At 42.0% G+C, this 14,382-nt stretch overlaps 1 protein-coding gene across 2 annotated transcripts in view; it reads left to right on the plus strand.

The window, feature by feature from the left end:
- The window catches only part of FAM107B (family with sequence similarity 107 member B), an 88,604-nt gene that overhangs the window by 40,047 nt on the left and 34,175 nt on the right, over nt 1-14,382 (plus strand). Inside the window, exon 1 of one of the 2 annotated variants that reach the window (XM_072147312.1) lies at nt 7,283-7,414. The exons of the other annotated variant lie outside the window; for it this stretch is intronic. The gene's annotated coding sequence lies outside the window, so the exon portion shown is untranslated. Of the gene's footprint in view, nt 1-7,282; nt 7,415-14,382 lie in introns of those variants that run through there. 2 annotated transcript variants of the gene reach the window in all.

The raw sequence follows: 14,382 nt of genomic DNA on the forward strand, positions 1-14,382 counted from the left end.
CGTCGCTAACATCCGCGATCGGTGCTTGTACCGATCGCGGGTGTTAACCCTTTCATCGCCGCCGGCAAAGCTGCCGGCGGCATTAACGAGCCGGCTCCGATCGCCGCTCCCCGTGACGTCATCGGGGAGCGGTGATCCGTTGCCATGACAGCCTCGGATCACACAATGATCCGAGGCTATCATGTTTTAGACCATCTATTACAATGTGTGATCTGCACATTGTAATAGATGGTGTGCAAAATCCCCATATACTGCCATACTGTAGTATGGCAATATATGGTAGGATCAATCAGACAACCTAGGGTTAAAGTACCCTAGGGAGTCTGAAAAATAGTAAAAAATTTTAATAAAAAAAAATAAAAAATAAAAAATTATATAAAAAAAACCTAAAAATTCAAATCACCCCCCTTTCCCTAGAACTGATATAAATATAAATAAACAGTAAAAATCATAAACACATTAGGTATCGCCGCGTCCGAAAATGCCCGATCTATCAAAATATAGGAATGTTTTTTTTTACTGCGTTTAACCCTGTAACGGAAAATAGTGCTCAAAGTCGCAAATGGCATTTTTTTGCCATTTTGAAAAATATAAAAAATTCAATAAAAAGTGATCAAAAGGTCGTACAATTCTAAAAATAAAAGCATTGAAAACGTCATCAAAAGTTGCAAAAAATGACATCACCCACAGCTCCATACACCAAAGTATGAAAAAGTTATTAGCGCAAGAAGACGGCAAAATGAAGAATTTTTTTTTGTACAGGAGGTTTTAATTTTTGTAAATGTATGAAAACATTATAAAACCTGTACAAATTTGGTATCCATGTGATCGTATTGACCCAATGAAGAAATTAAACATGTCATTTGGAGCGCACAGTGAAAGACGTAAAATCCATGCCCACAAGAAATCCTTGCAAATGCGTTTTTTCACCATTTTCACTGCATTCAGAATTTTTTTCCCGCTTCCCAGTATATGGCATAGACAATTAAATGCCATCACTATGAAGTGCAATTTGTTATGCAGAAAACAAGCCATGACACAGCTCTCTACATGGAAAAATAAAAAGTTATGGATTTTTGAAGGTGGGGTGTGAAAAATAAAGACGCAAAAACGAAAAAGGGCCTGGTCCTTAAGGGGTTAATGCTCATTTTGTATACTCTGCACCCCATCTTGACAGAGAAAAAACAAATGTAGATTTTTTGCTAATTTATCAAACAAAAAAACCCTGAAATATCCCTTTCTGAATATTGAGTTTAACCGGTTAAGGACCGGGCCCTTTCCTGTTTTTTCATGTACATTTTTCACTCCCCACCTTCAAAAATCTATAACTTTTTTATTTTTACACGTAAAGAGCTGTGTGACGGCTTGTTTTCTGCGTAACAAATTGCACTTCATAGTGATGGTATTAAATATTCCATGCCATGTACTCGGAAGCGGGAAAAAAATTCCAAATGCAGTGAAAATGGTGAAAAAACGCATTTGCGCCATTTTCTTGTGGGCTTGGATATTACGTCTTTCACTGAGCGCCCCAAATGACATGTCTAATTGATTCTTTGGGTCGGTACGATTAAGGGGATACCAAATTTGTATAGGTTTTATAATGTTTTCATACATTTACAAAAATTAAAACCTCCTGTACAAAAATTATTTTTTTGATTTTGCCAAATTCTGGCGCTAATAACTTTTTTATACTTTGGTGTAGGGAGCTGTGGGTGGTGCCATTTTTTGAGAAATTTTATAATATTTTCAATGATATCATTTTTAGGACTGTACGACCTTTTGATCACTTTTTATAGATTTTTTTATATTTTTCAAAATGGCAAAAAAGTGCCATTTTCGACTTTGGGCGCTATTTTCTGTTACGGGGTTAAACGCATTGAAAAAACATTATCATATTTTGATAGATCGGGCATTTTCGGACGGCAGCTTTGCCGGCAGCCATCGCTGTGAAAACACCCGCGATCGGTGCTAGCAATATGCAGCAAAGACTTACCGGCTATGGAGAGAGCTCAGCCCGTGAGCCCTCTCCATGCAGCGCGACCCGACCGCCGCCGTGAATACACGGCGGGCGGTCGCAAACTGGTTAAGGACCTTCTGAGCTGGTACAGCCATGAGTCTTCTTGGGAAAGATGCAACAAGTATTTCACATCGGGATTGGGGCAGGTCTGCCGCTGCCGTTCTTCCTTGCAGATCCTCTCCAGTTCCCTCAGGTTGGATTGTAAACGCCATTTTCAAGTGTCCCCTGAGATGCTCAGTTAGGTTTAGGTCAGAGCTCTGGCTGGGCCAGACAGGAATGGTCACAGATTTTTTCTGAAGCCACTGCTTTGTTATTTTATCTGTGTGCTTAGGCTACATTCACACGATGTATGCCCGCCGTACCGCCCCTCTCCATAGGGAGATACAGCGCACGGCGCCGTAATACGGGAAAATATAGGACATGCCCTATCTTTTCCTGTGCTACGGAGCGGTACGGTGCCGCACGTGTGCTGCACCGTACCGCTCCCGTACAGGGCCGTGAGCCCATAGGAGTGTATGGGGGACGTATATCGGCCGTATATACGTCGGCCGTATATACGTCCCCCATACGTTAGTGTGAATGTAGCCTTAGGCCCCTTCTACACTGGCGTTTTTCACGCGCGAGTTCTGCGCGTGCATTTGACGCTCAGAACTCGCATTGCACTCTGTCCCATTGTATTCAATGGGTCTTTCTCCATTTGCGTGGTTTTCAACGCGCGTGCTTGCGTTCGTTTGCACGCGCGTCAAAATCGCAGCATGCTCTATTTTTGCGATTCACGCGCATTTTTCACGCCCCATTCAAGTCTATGGGGACGTATCAAAAACGCATTGCACTCGCAAACATTGCAAGTGCAATGCGAGTGCAATGCGTTTTAAACGTAAGGGTTGCTAGGTGACCAGTATAACAGTATTTCCCCTGCTCGCGAACGATCATTTAATTAAAAAAACACAATGAAGAACAGTGAAGAATAGAATAAAAACAGTGAACACAGTGAACACAGTGAACACAGGATCATTTAAGATAAAAACACAGTGCAGAACACAGTGCAGAATAGATTACAGATGTTCGGCACATCTGCTTACTTGTCGGGAGATACGCGCGGAGCGGTGCGAACAAAATAGCATGTGAAGAACAATATATATGTGTGAAGAAGACATTGCAGATGTATGGAAACATCTGCAATGTGTTCTTTACACACATATATATTGTTCTTCACATGCTATTTTGTTCGCACCGCTCCGCGCGTATCTCCCGACAAGTAAGCAGATGTGCCGAACATCTGTAATCTATTCTGCACTGTGTTCTGCACTGTGTTTTTATCTTAAATGATCCTGTGTTCACTGTGTTCACTGTGTTCACTGTTTTTATTCTATTCTTCACTGTTCTTCACATCTGCTAAATTGTCGGGAGATAATATACGCGCGGAACAGTGAAGAATAGATCGCAGATGTTTGCAAATTATCAGAAGACATTATTTTTCAATTAAATAACACATTTTAATCCCAAATCATGGTCCCTTTGAAAACTGCTCGAGTCTCCCATTGAAACGCGCGTCAAAAATGCGCCGAAAACGCAAAAACAACGCTAACAACACGCGCGTGAAAAACGCAAAAACGCAAATTACTCCAAGGAAAAATGGAACAAAAACGCAGCCAAAACGTCAGTTTTTCACGCATTGCACCCTGACGTGAAACGCAACGCTAGTGTGCAAGAGGCCTTAGGGTTATTATATTGTGGGAAGGAGAACCTTTTGACCAGCCTGAGGTCCAGAGCATTCTGGAAGAGGTTTTCATCCAGGATATCTCTGTACTTGGCCCCATTCCTTTTTCCTCCAATTGCAACCAGTAGTCATGTCCCTGCAGCTGAAAAACACTCCCATAACACGATGCTGCCACCACCATGTTTCACTGTTGATGAGCAGTGACTGCTTTTCGACACTCATACTACTGTCCTCTTGAAACAGTGCAGGTGGTAGCTGAGGGGAGGATACTGTGTAGGTTAATAAATACTTTGAAAAATAGCTCCCATCCCATGCATGAAACTGTGGTGGCATTGGGAAGCACCTTCAGTGACCGACTGCTTCAACCCAAGTGTGAAAGGGAATGTTATCTTCCCCGCTGCCATCAGGCTGTTCAACCAACAAGGCCTCAACGGAAGTAACCTGTGCTCACCACCTAACCAGTCCTGCTGGTCCCATCCACAGACTGAATATCAAACTGCCGTTCATTACTTGTCTTCTTCCCTAATTTTATTGTTCTCTCATTGTTTGTACTGTGTACTCTCTGTACTAGCTCTGCTGCTGTAACCTTGGGAATTGCCCCACTGTGGGACTAATAAAGGATTATTTTATGTTATCTTAGAATTAACACCAAAATGTCTAATCAGACATGGCACACTCGGCCATAAAGCCCTGACTGGTGCAGGGTTGCAGTGATAGTTGACTTTGTGAAACTTTCTCCCATCTCTCTACTGCATCTATGGGGGGTCAGCCACAGTGATCTTGGGGTTCTTCTTTACCTCTATCACCAAGACTTTCCTTCCACGATTGATTAATTTCAATGCTCCTATAGACTTGAATAAAGAGTGGCCACACCAATGTATAGATGTAATTAATATTATTCCCAAGAATAAACTTTTAAGTAGGTGCTATTCCACCCATCTGACAGTGGAGAGAGCCTAATTACAGTGGGTACAGAACGTATTCAGATCCCTTAAAATTTTTCACTCTGTTTCATTGCAGCCAATAGGTAAGCAAAAACAAGTTCTAATTTTTGTTCATTAATGTACACACTGCATCCCATCTTGACAGAAATAAACTGAAATGTAGATATTTTTGCTAATTTATTAAACAAGAAAAACTGAAATATCACATGGTCATAAGCATTCAGACCCTTTGCTGTCCATTGTGTGAGGAAAAGACAATGTCATAATCGCTCAGATAGGTAACAGTGTTCACAAGTTATAACCATATAAAGCGACGCAAGTCAGAATCTAAAAAATGGGACTGAGCCTTAAGCTACAAAATGGCTGCGTCCTTAAGGGGTTAAGGATGTACGCTTGTACATATGACCCCCATACGCTTGGTGAATACTTGTACATATGACCCCCATACAGTGGGTGAATACTTGTACATATGACCCCCATACGGTTGGTGAATACTTGTACATATGACCCCCATACGGTGGGTGAATACTTGTACATATGACCCCCATACGGTGGGTGAATGCTTGTACATATGACCCCCATACGGTTGGTGAATACTTGTACATATGACCCCCATACGGTTGGTGAATACTTGTACATATGACCCCCATACGGTGGGTGAATACTTGTACATATGACCCCCATACGATCGGTAAATTCTTGTACATATGACCCCCATACGGTTGGTGAATACTTCTACATATGACCCCCATACAGTGGGTGAATACTTGTACATATGACCCCCATACGGTTGGTGAATACTTGTACATATGACCCCCATACGGTGGGTAAATACTTGTACATATGACCCCCATACGGTGGGTGAATACTTATACATATGACCTCCATACGGTGGGTGAATACTTGTACATATGACCTCCATACGGTGGGTGAATACGTGTACATATGACCTCCATACGGTGGGTGAATACTTGTACATATGACCCCCATACGGTGGGTAAATACTTGTACATATGACCCCCATACGGTCGGTGAATACTTATACATATGACCTCCATACGGTGGGTGAATACTTGTACATATGACCTCCATACGGTGGGTGAATACGTGTACATATGACCTCCATACGGTGGGTGAATACTTGTACATATGACCTCCATACGGTGGGTAAATACTTGTACATATGACCCCCATACGGTGCGTGAATACGTGTACATATGACCCCCATACGGTTGGTGAATACTTGTACATATGACCCCCATACAGTGGGTGAATACTTGTACATATGACCTCCATACGGTGGGTGAATACGTGTACATATGACCCCCATACGGTGGGTGAATACTTGTACATATGACCCCCATACGGTGCGTGAATACGTGTACATATGACCCCCATACGGTTGGTGAATACTTGTACATATGACCCCCATACAGTGGGTGAATACTTGTACATATGACCTCCATACGGTGGGTGAATACGTGTACATATGACCTCCATACGGTGGGTGAATACTTGTACATATGACCTCCATACGATCGGTAAATACTTGTACATATGACCCCCATACGGTGGGTGAATACGTGTACATATGACCCCCATACGGTGGGTAAATACTTGTACATATGACCCCCATACGGTCGGTGAATACTTATACATATGACCTCCATACGGTGGGTGAATACTTGTACATATGACCTCCATACGGTGGGTGAATACGTGTACATATGACCTCCATACGGTGGGTGAATACTTGTACATATGACCTCCATACGGTGGGTAAATACTTGTACATATGACCCCCATACGGTGCGTGAATACGTGTACATATGACCCCCATACGGTTGGTGAATACTTGTACATATGACCCCCATACAGTGGGTGAATACTTGTACATATGACCTCCATACGGTGGGTGAATACGTGTACATATGACCTCCATACGGTGGGTGAATACGTGTACATATGACCTCCATACGGTGGGTGAATACTTGTACATATGACCTCCATACGGTCGGTAAATACTTGTACATATGACCCCCATACGGTGGGTGAATACGTGTACATATGACCCCCATACGGTTGGTGAATACTTGTACATATGACCCCCATACGGTGGGTGAATACGTGTACATATGACCTCCATACGGTCGGTAAATACTTGTACATATGACCCCCATACGGTGGGTGAATACGTGTACATATGACCCCCATACAGTGGGTGAATACTTGTACATATGACCCCCATATGGTGGGTGAATAGAGCCTAACTAAGGTCGCAGACACAACACAAGTTTAGCTCCATCCCCTGAGAGAAATAGTGACTGTAAGTGGCAGGGCACAGCCTGATAGATGCATTTGGCAGCATGAGCGGTCAGCCATGCAGAAGACTAGACATGTTTATTATTTACAGCCCGGGGCCTTTCAGGCTGGAGACGGGCGGGGGCACAGCCGCCCCTCATACAATGCCATGAGGCAGATTAGAGCTGAGGTAAATGAGTTACAGACATCACAACACGCAGGGGTTCTGCTGCTGATGGGAACACTACAGCCTAGCCGGGGGGCGGTGCCAGTGGGGGCGGGGCCGGGAACTCCCTCTCCTCCCCTTGGAGTTGCTGCGTGAGGTTATTGTGAGGAGCAGAAGTGTCCGGGCGGGGGAAGGAAGAAGCGGACACATCAGGGCTGCAGCGGGTGACACGGTCCCGCTGCCCGAGCACACAGGCAGCACGGGAGGTATGTGAGCCGGGACACTCGGAGGATTAGTATGGAGTCATTGTAGGGATGGTCGGGATGACGGCGATGCATTGTACATATGCTGTAGATTGGATGAAGCAGAGCTGTGTGTATAGTGAGAACACATGGTGGAGGTAATGACATGTTCAGCTCTGCTACATGTGCTTTTGATTACCCGGGGGCTCACATATGCTGCGGGCACATGTCATGCAGTGTGAGGTGAGGAAACTTTGTGCTGTGTGAACAGAGATGTTATCAGAAGGGCAGGAGCCCCTCCATGCCAGAGTCTGCCCCGCTATGCTGTAGTGTAGGGGAGCTATTACTATGTGCTGGGGACATGTGCTATGACACCCCCTGCTGCACTCATGTGACTGTCCACTGGTTGCAGAGCTGGACGTGACACATCAGATGGATCATGTCTTATCCCTTTTCTACACACTTGTCTTGTGTCATTCTCAGATCATTACTCCATAATGTAGATCATTAGTAAAGCCCCCAGAACTGTTTCCAGCACCACAAAGTTTTGCATGTATAACTATGGATTTCTTTGGGGCCCCCTATAATAAAATACTAATAACCCAGAATTGTAGTGCATAGTATGTATCATCTCCATTTCATGCACTGAGGTGGCCTTACAGTCAGATGGTGTCATAGGACTTCTCGGATTTACCATTGAAGGTGTATCTGTGTGATCAGCATCTACTCAGTATCTGTGAGCTGCATTGATCTGTCATTGGCTGGGGTGAGCTGCAGTTCAGGAATGGCTGGGAAGGGACAGCATAGCTTCTAACCCCTATCATTGTATATCTAAAGGAAAGGAAGTACTGGGGCAAAGCATTTTATTTAGAAAATTAAACTTCTACTTTTTAAAAATATTTTTAGTAAAACATCCTCTGTTTTGTGGCCACTGCAGTGTCATCTGTTTCACACCTTCTTGATAAACGTTGCGGCGCATTGCAACAAGTGTGTGACTGTGTGTCCTGTCTTTCCTTATGAGTGCAACCTCCAGCCCAAAATATTTCTTCTTTGCTAGAAACTTTTACAATGGTAACTAAAGTCTACTGTAGTATATCTGTCATATGTCATTAAACTTATTTTTTCAGAGACTTCAGTTTGAGTCATCAGAGCATTGTGCTTTGCAGTTTTCATCTACTTCAGGTTATTGTAGCATTGAGGCCAGTCATTACTTGCTGACGTAATACTTCATACAAGAGCCCTGCCTAAAGATTGTTTGGCTAAAACTCAATGTATAGTTTTAACAGTGGGAATTTATGTGTTTTTGCCCTTGTTTTTTTTTCTTTCTTTCCTCATAACGTCATATCAGCAAAAAGTAAACAATATACATTCCCTTTGATGTTTTGGACCTGGATGGGCAACACATCTGTCCTTGCCTAAGGTTATAAGCTGGTATGTGTATTCTTGACATAGCATGTGCAATTTCTGGGAAGATCTGACAACCTATGCTACAAAGTCATTTCCATATGTTTAATTCTTAAAGGCCACAGTCACATGTTGCGAGGCGGCACAGTCGGTGCTGTCACCGATCGTGGATGTTACCGTTGCAATGTGCAGCAAATGCTCACTGGGTATGGAGAGGTCTCAGCCTGTGAGCCCTCTCCAAACAACCGCAGCCAACACATCACGTAGTAATATGTCACACCTATTTCGTTAAGGGGTTAAAAAGTGATAAAAAGAGTTGGTACTATTTTGGAGAAAGTCCAATCTAACCATTATCATATCTCACAATAAAGAAACCCTAAAATGCTGCATTCACTGAGGAATACAAAAGCTTATAGCTTTTAGAATATGGCGAAATATTACCGTATATACTCGAGTATAAGCCGACCCGAGTATAAGCCGAGACCCCTAATTTCAACACAAAAAACTCGGAAAACCTATTGACTCGAGTATAAGCCGAGGGTGGGAAATGCATTGGTTACAGCCTCCCAGTATATAGTCTGCCAGCCCCTGTAGCATACAGCCTGCCCAACCCCTGTAGCACACAGCCTGCCCATCCCCTGTAGTAGGACCTATGGGTGACGTCAGAAAGGTGAGTTTTGTCTTTATGTTTTTAGTTGACTCGAGTATAAGCCGAGTTAGGGTTTTTGAGCACAAATTTTGTGCTGAAAAACTAGGCTTATACTCGAGTATATAAGGCAGTGATGGCGAACCTTTTAGAGACCGAGTGCCCAAATTACAACCATGACCCACTTATTTATCGCAAAGTGCCAACACAGAAATTTACTTAGTGATTTAAACGCCCTTCTCTGTCAAGGCTTTCATTGATACCAGCACCCTGAGGACACCAATGAAGCAGAAAATAGAAGAAATTTGGATGATTATTGTAGCTTTCCTCTAGAGCTACAATGATAACCCAGATCTGTCCACAAATTCCCACTCCTCCAGTATTCCCAGGTAGCTCTGTCACTTTAAAATAGCTCTATGCACAGTAAGTCCTGGGCTGTCTGGGACTGCAGGAAGATACCTGGAGTCATCTCTGGTGATGGCCTGAGTGCCCACAGAAAGGGCTCTGAGTGCCACCTCTGGCACCAGTGCCATAGGTTAGCCATCACTGATATAAGGTATTATTTTTTTGTTGTTTTCCTTGCTAAATTTGAAAAATATAAGAGAACTTGTACATTTATGGTGTTTGGTTAATAGTATGAACCTACAGAATAATTTTACCATGTCTTTTATACATATCTTTTGTATGGTGAACTGTGTATATTTAATTAAAAAACAATTGGCAGAATATGCCTGTGTCAGATAAAAAGAAAAAAGTTGGAAGTTGAGCATGGGAAAAATGAAAAAAGTGCTCTGTCCTGAAGACCAATGTTAAAAACAATTTGTGTCTATTGAAGATGTGCTACTTTCATTCATAAACTTTCATGTTTCCAGTTGGTAGGGTCAGTGCATATTCACATTTCCATAGTCTGTAAAATGTTGTATGTAAGAAGTTGTCATGTGGCCCTATTTTAAATTTTTTTTTTTTTAATTGAGTAAACATGTTTATGGAAGCCTCTCACTGCTGGTAAATGTTTTTTTTTCCTGCAGAACTTTTATGTAACTACTGGTTTTAACTGTGGAAAAACTTTTGCACATGATTTGCTGGAAACCTCTTTCGAGACTTTAGTTTTCACATAGGGTATTTACCCCAATGAACTTTCATCTGTGTGTTGAACACATTTAATTTTTTTCTAGAATTCTGTACTTCTTGATTTGTTGGTGCTCATGGATTATTGCCATCATTTTTGAACGATGGAGCTACTTTCAGGTTCCTGCAGTTTACAGCCCACAAGTCTTAACCATGTATTTTGCTAAAAAGTCCACAACTCTGTTGTGCAGAAGATAAACTTTGAAATCGTGCCTGGCTACGTGCCAGGCATGCACCAATACTTGAGTTATGTGCGCATTTCAGTGAGCAGTCCGAGTTCCAGAGTCTTCATTGTAAACAGTCCGTATACCGCTCGTGAGTTTGCTCTAGCACATGCATAGACACTCAGTGAAGTAGAGGTGTAGAGTCCACTGCTTTTTGCACTCCCAACTGTCCACTATCTTTGACATTGCTCTCTTGCTCGCTGGACTACTGCTCCTCTGATCTTTGTGACAGCCCATCGCATACCTGCACACTATCACAGTCGACTAGCTGAGTGACGCCCCGGCGGTGCAGTAGTGTATGGCATGCCTGGTGGGCCTCTGAAGGCGGCCGGGTACGTGCTAAACAATTGTTGTGATCAGAGGAGCTGTGTGCATGCGCAAGTACTCCAGTGAGGAGTACAAACTGCCATCAGGAGGGGTTGCTTGACTGCTCATCCACCTTCTTGACTGGAGAGGGAAGGAATAAAAGTACTTTTTAAAAGCATGCCACAATGTTGAGAAACTATAAAATCACCTTCTGCAGACCATTTGTGGTTCTATGGAGGTGACAGGTTCTCCGTTGAATACCATGTGGATAAGAGAAGTTCCAGCATGTGTTTTCAGACCTGCCACTGGTACTGCTAAACCAATCCAAGTCAGGATTTGCGGGACTTTGTTTGGTATAAGGTCATGAATTTATGCATTTTAGAGGTTGGTATATCGAAATTTCTTTAAGTTTTCCATTCTTTTATAAAACTTAGTGGTTCTTTAAAGTATGAAATAGCATTTCCATGCCGTAACTTGTTCTGCTTCCAAAGTGCCAACACTACAGTGGAAACTTTACACAAGCCTAAAATGTTGACTAACTGCAGTCTGTTATAACGGAGATCTTTGGAAATACAGTGATGCTAGAATAGGATCTTTTTATCAAGTTCTTCTATTCAACACATTTTCAGGAATTTTGATAGTTTTTTAAAAAAAACATTTTCTCCTGTGTTTCATAAATTCTATATCTTGCAGTTATTAATCTGACACTAGCCTTGGTAGTAATCTGACACTTGGTAATTCTGTAGGGGAATTCTATGCAGCAAATGATGACTGTAGTCTGTTTTAAAGGGAACCTTTCACAGCAATGCAGCTGGTGGCAGGTTCCCATAGAGACCTACTAACTAACTGACAACCGTCTTTTAGCTAAAATTGTTTCTCTCAGATTTTACCTGTTATCCAGGTAATAAGCCATCAGCTTATTAACACCTCCACAGAGCACAGAGCATGCCCAGAAATCTCTCCATAGACTACAATAAGTCTGCTCCAGCCTATTGCTGCCATTGACCATGAGGTTGGTGTAAAGCATATCACTAAATTCTGTTTCTAGACCTCAGGCAAAATGGAAGCTCCCATAATTATGAACAGAAAATAGATTAAAAAAAATTCTATAATCACAAAATAATAATAGATTAGAAAAAGTGTTTTTCACTTCGTTACTTAAAGGGAACCCATCATCAAGTTTTACAAATTGTCTAGAATTCCCTCTTTTTCTTTGTTTACCTTTAAGAAATTCCCCCCGAAAGTAAGGCAAATATGACTCTTCTCATCCTATTTTTACACGAGATGTGTCAAGTTTAGTAGTTGCAAGGGTAGTGTCACTTCAGAAATTGGTTCTATAGTGCCAAGAAACATTTTTTTTTTTGTTATTAAAGGGGATTGCCTCCCCTCATTACCTCATGTTTTTGTAATGTGTGATTTACCAATATACATCTATTAAAAGTTCTGTACCGCTTTCTTGATAAAGTGAAGCCTCCTGACTTTTACTCCATCAGCCACACATTCCTGTCCATAAAATTGATGCAAATGGAGGGTCATTTGATCCTATCTGTACATAAATAATCACCCTACCAGGACCTTGATCATATATGTGTATATATACTACTAGCATTCAGATATTGAGGGCATATTCTGAGGATAGGCCATCAAAACACCTTTTGTGTTTAGCCTGTCAGGATTTTGTTGGGAAACTGGGAACCGCCGATATTAGTTTTGCCATTGCTGGTGCTGTTCCCACCATGGATGTAGTCTGCCATAGTGAATGAGCAGTGTTTATACTGGCGCCTGCATTACTTGTCTAGCATGGCACAATGTATGATTAATTTGTGTCACACAAGTATTTGTACGTTAGATTTCTTTCCAGTCCATCGAGCGGTGGCCAAAAAAGCAGATTAATGAATTACAATATCCTGCCGTACCTATTATACAAACTGATAAGATGGATAACAAACACAGGGCTGTAGGAAGCAATAAAACTTTTCTGCAGACATTGTTAATGGGTTTCCCTATGCTGTTGTTTTTGGGCTGTTCAGAGTCGGGGAGCCCCAAACACATTGCAAGGAGGCTTTATGTGAATATAACTGAGGTTTCATCTTGTATTAATTAATGCAATTTCAGTGTTTTTGTGGTAATATAGTTTTTGTAGTTGCGTAACTGCCCCCTTTGCAATAGTGCATGTTCTGACATGGTTTTATCCAGGCACACGAGGGACTGAATTGCTGTGATAGGGGACATAATTTAATCTTTGCGTTGCAAGAGGTAAACTCTACACAGAATCTGCAAAAATAATCAACCACAATCCAAGAATAAATCATTTTATACAGCATGTGGATGAGAACTGTAGAAATCCAATCCACTATGCTGTAGATTGTCCTGTATATGACATACATGTTTCAGCAATCAATATGCTGTACAGATGCGTTTTAGGAAAAACACTCTAGGCGTACTGTAGAGAGTAAAATGATCTATAAATTGTACATTCCTAGTTACAGGGTAAGCCTGTTCTATGTTACATAGTCTTATTTTTTGTCTTTCTTTTTGTAATAGAAAATAATGTATTTACCTATCTATAGTAACAGCTACACATGGTACCTACACACCCGGATTATCGTTGAGGAACAAATGGCACAAAGTAAATTGTAAAGCTTTGGCTTGGTTCACATCTTGTTTTGCTTTCAGTAGTAAGTATATGTTTGGAGGATTCCGTTTAAAGGAAACCTACCACCAGGGATCTACCTATTAAGGTAGATCTGATGCCAGGTTCCTCTAATCTATAGGAGTACAGCATAGCCCTTTTTAGTGCTAATCCTTTTGTTGCCGAATCTTTTATAATTTTTAAATTCCCCTAATGATGAGTAGCCGGAGCTGATGCTACATGAAGCGGCTACTCCATGCCCCAGTAGCCTCTTGCGTTCCGCCTGCCAATCTAGCTTCAGTGCACATGCAGCTTCGCCACGAAGTGGGATAGCTGCACTGTGTAGCCTAAGCTCCTCCACGTCCCAGTATCCATTTTAAAAAATGTGCATATTAGGAGCATTAAAAATTATAAGATTTGGGCAACTAGAGGATTAGCCCTAAAAAGGGCCACACTACTATAGATAAGTGGAACCTGCCACCGGATCTACCTTAATGAGTAGATCTGTGATGGTAGGTTTCCTTTAAGCATTCCACTTAAAGAGGACATGTCACCTATAAAGAAGGCACTAGGAACTGCTTACCAAAGTAAGCAGCTCCTAGCACTAGCCCATTTTTAGTCGTGATAAACTGCTAGCTTTATCTTAACCCTC

This window comes from Engystomops pustulosus, chromosome 4, assembly GCF_040894005.1.
Source record: "Engystomops pustulosus chromosome 4, aEngPut4.maternal, whole genome shotgun sequence".
NCBI lineage: Eukaryota > Metazoa > Chordata > Amphibia > Anura > Leptodactylidae > Engystomops > Engystomops pustulosus.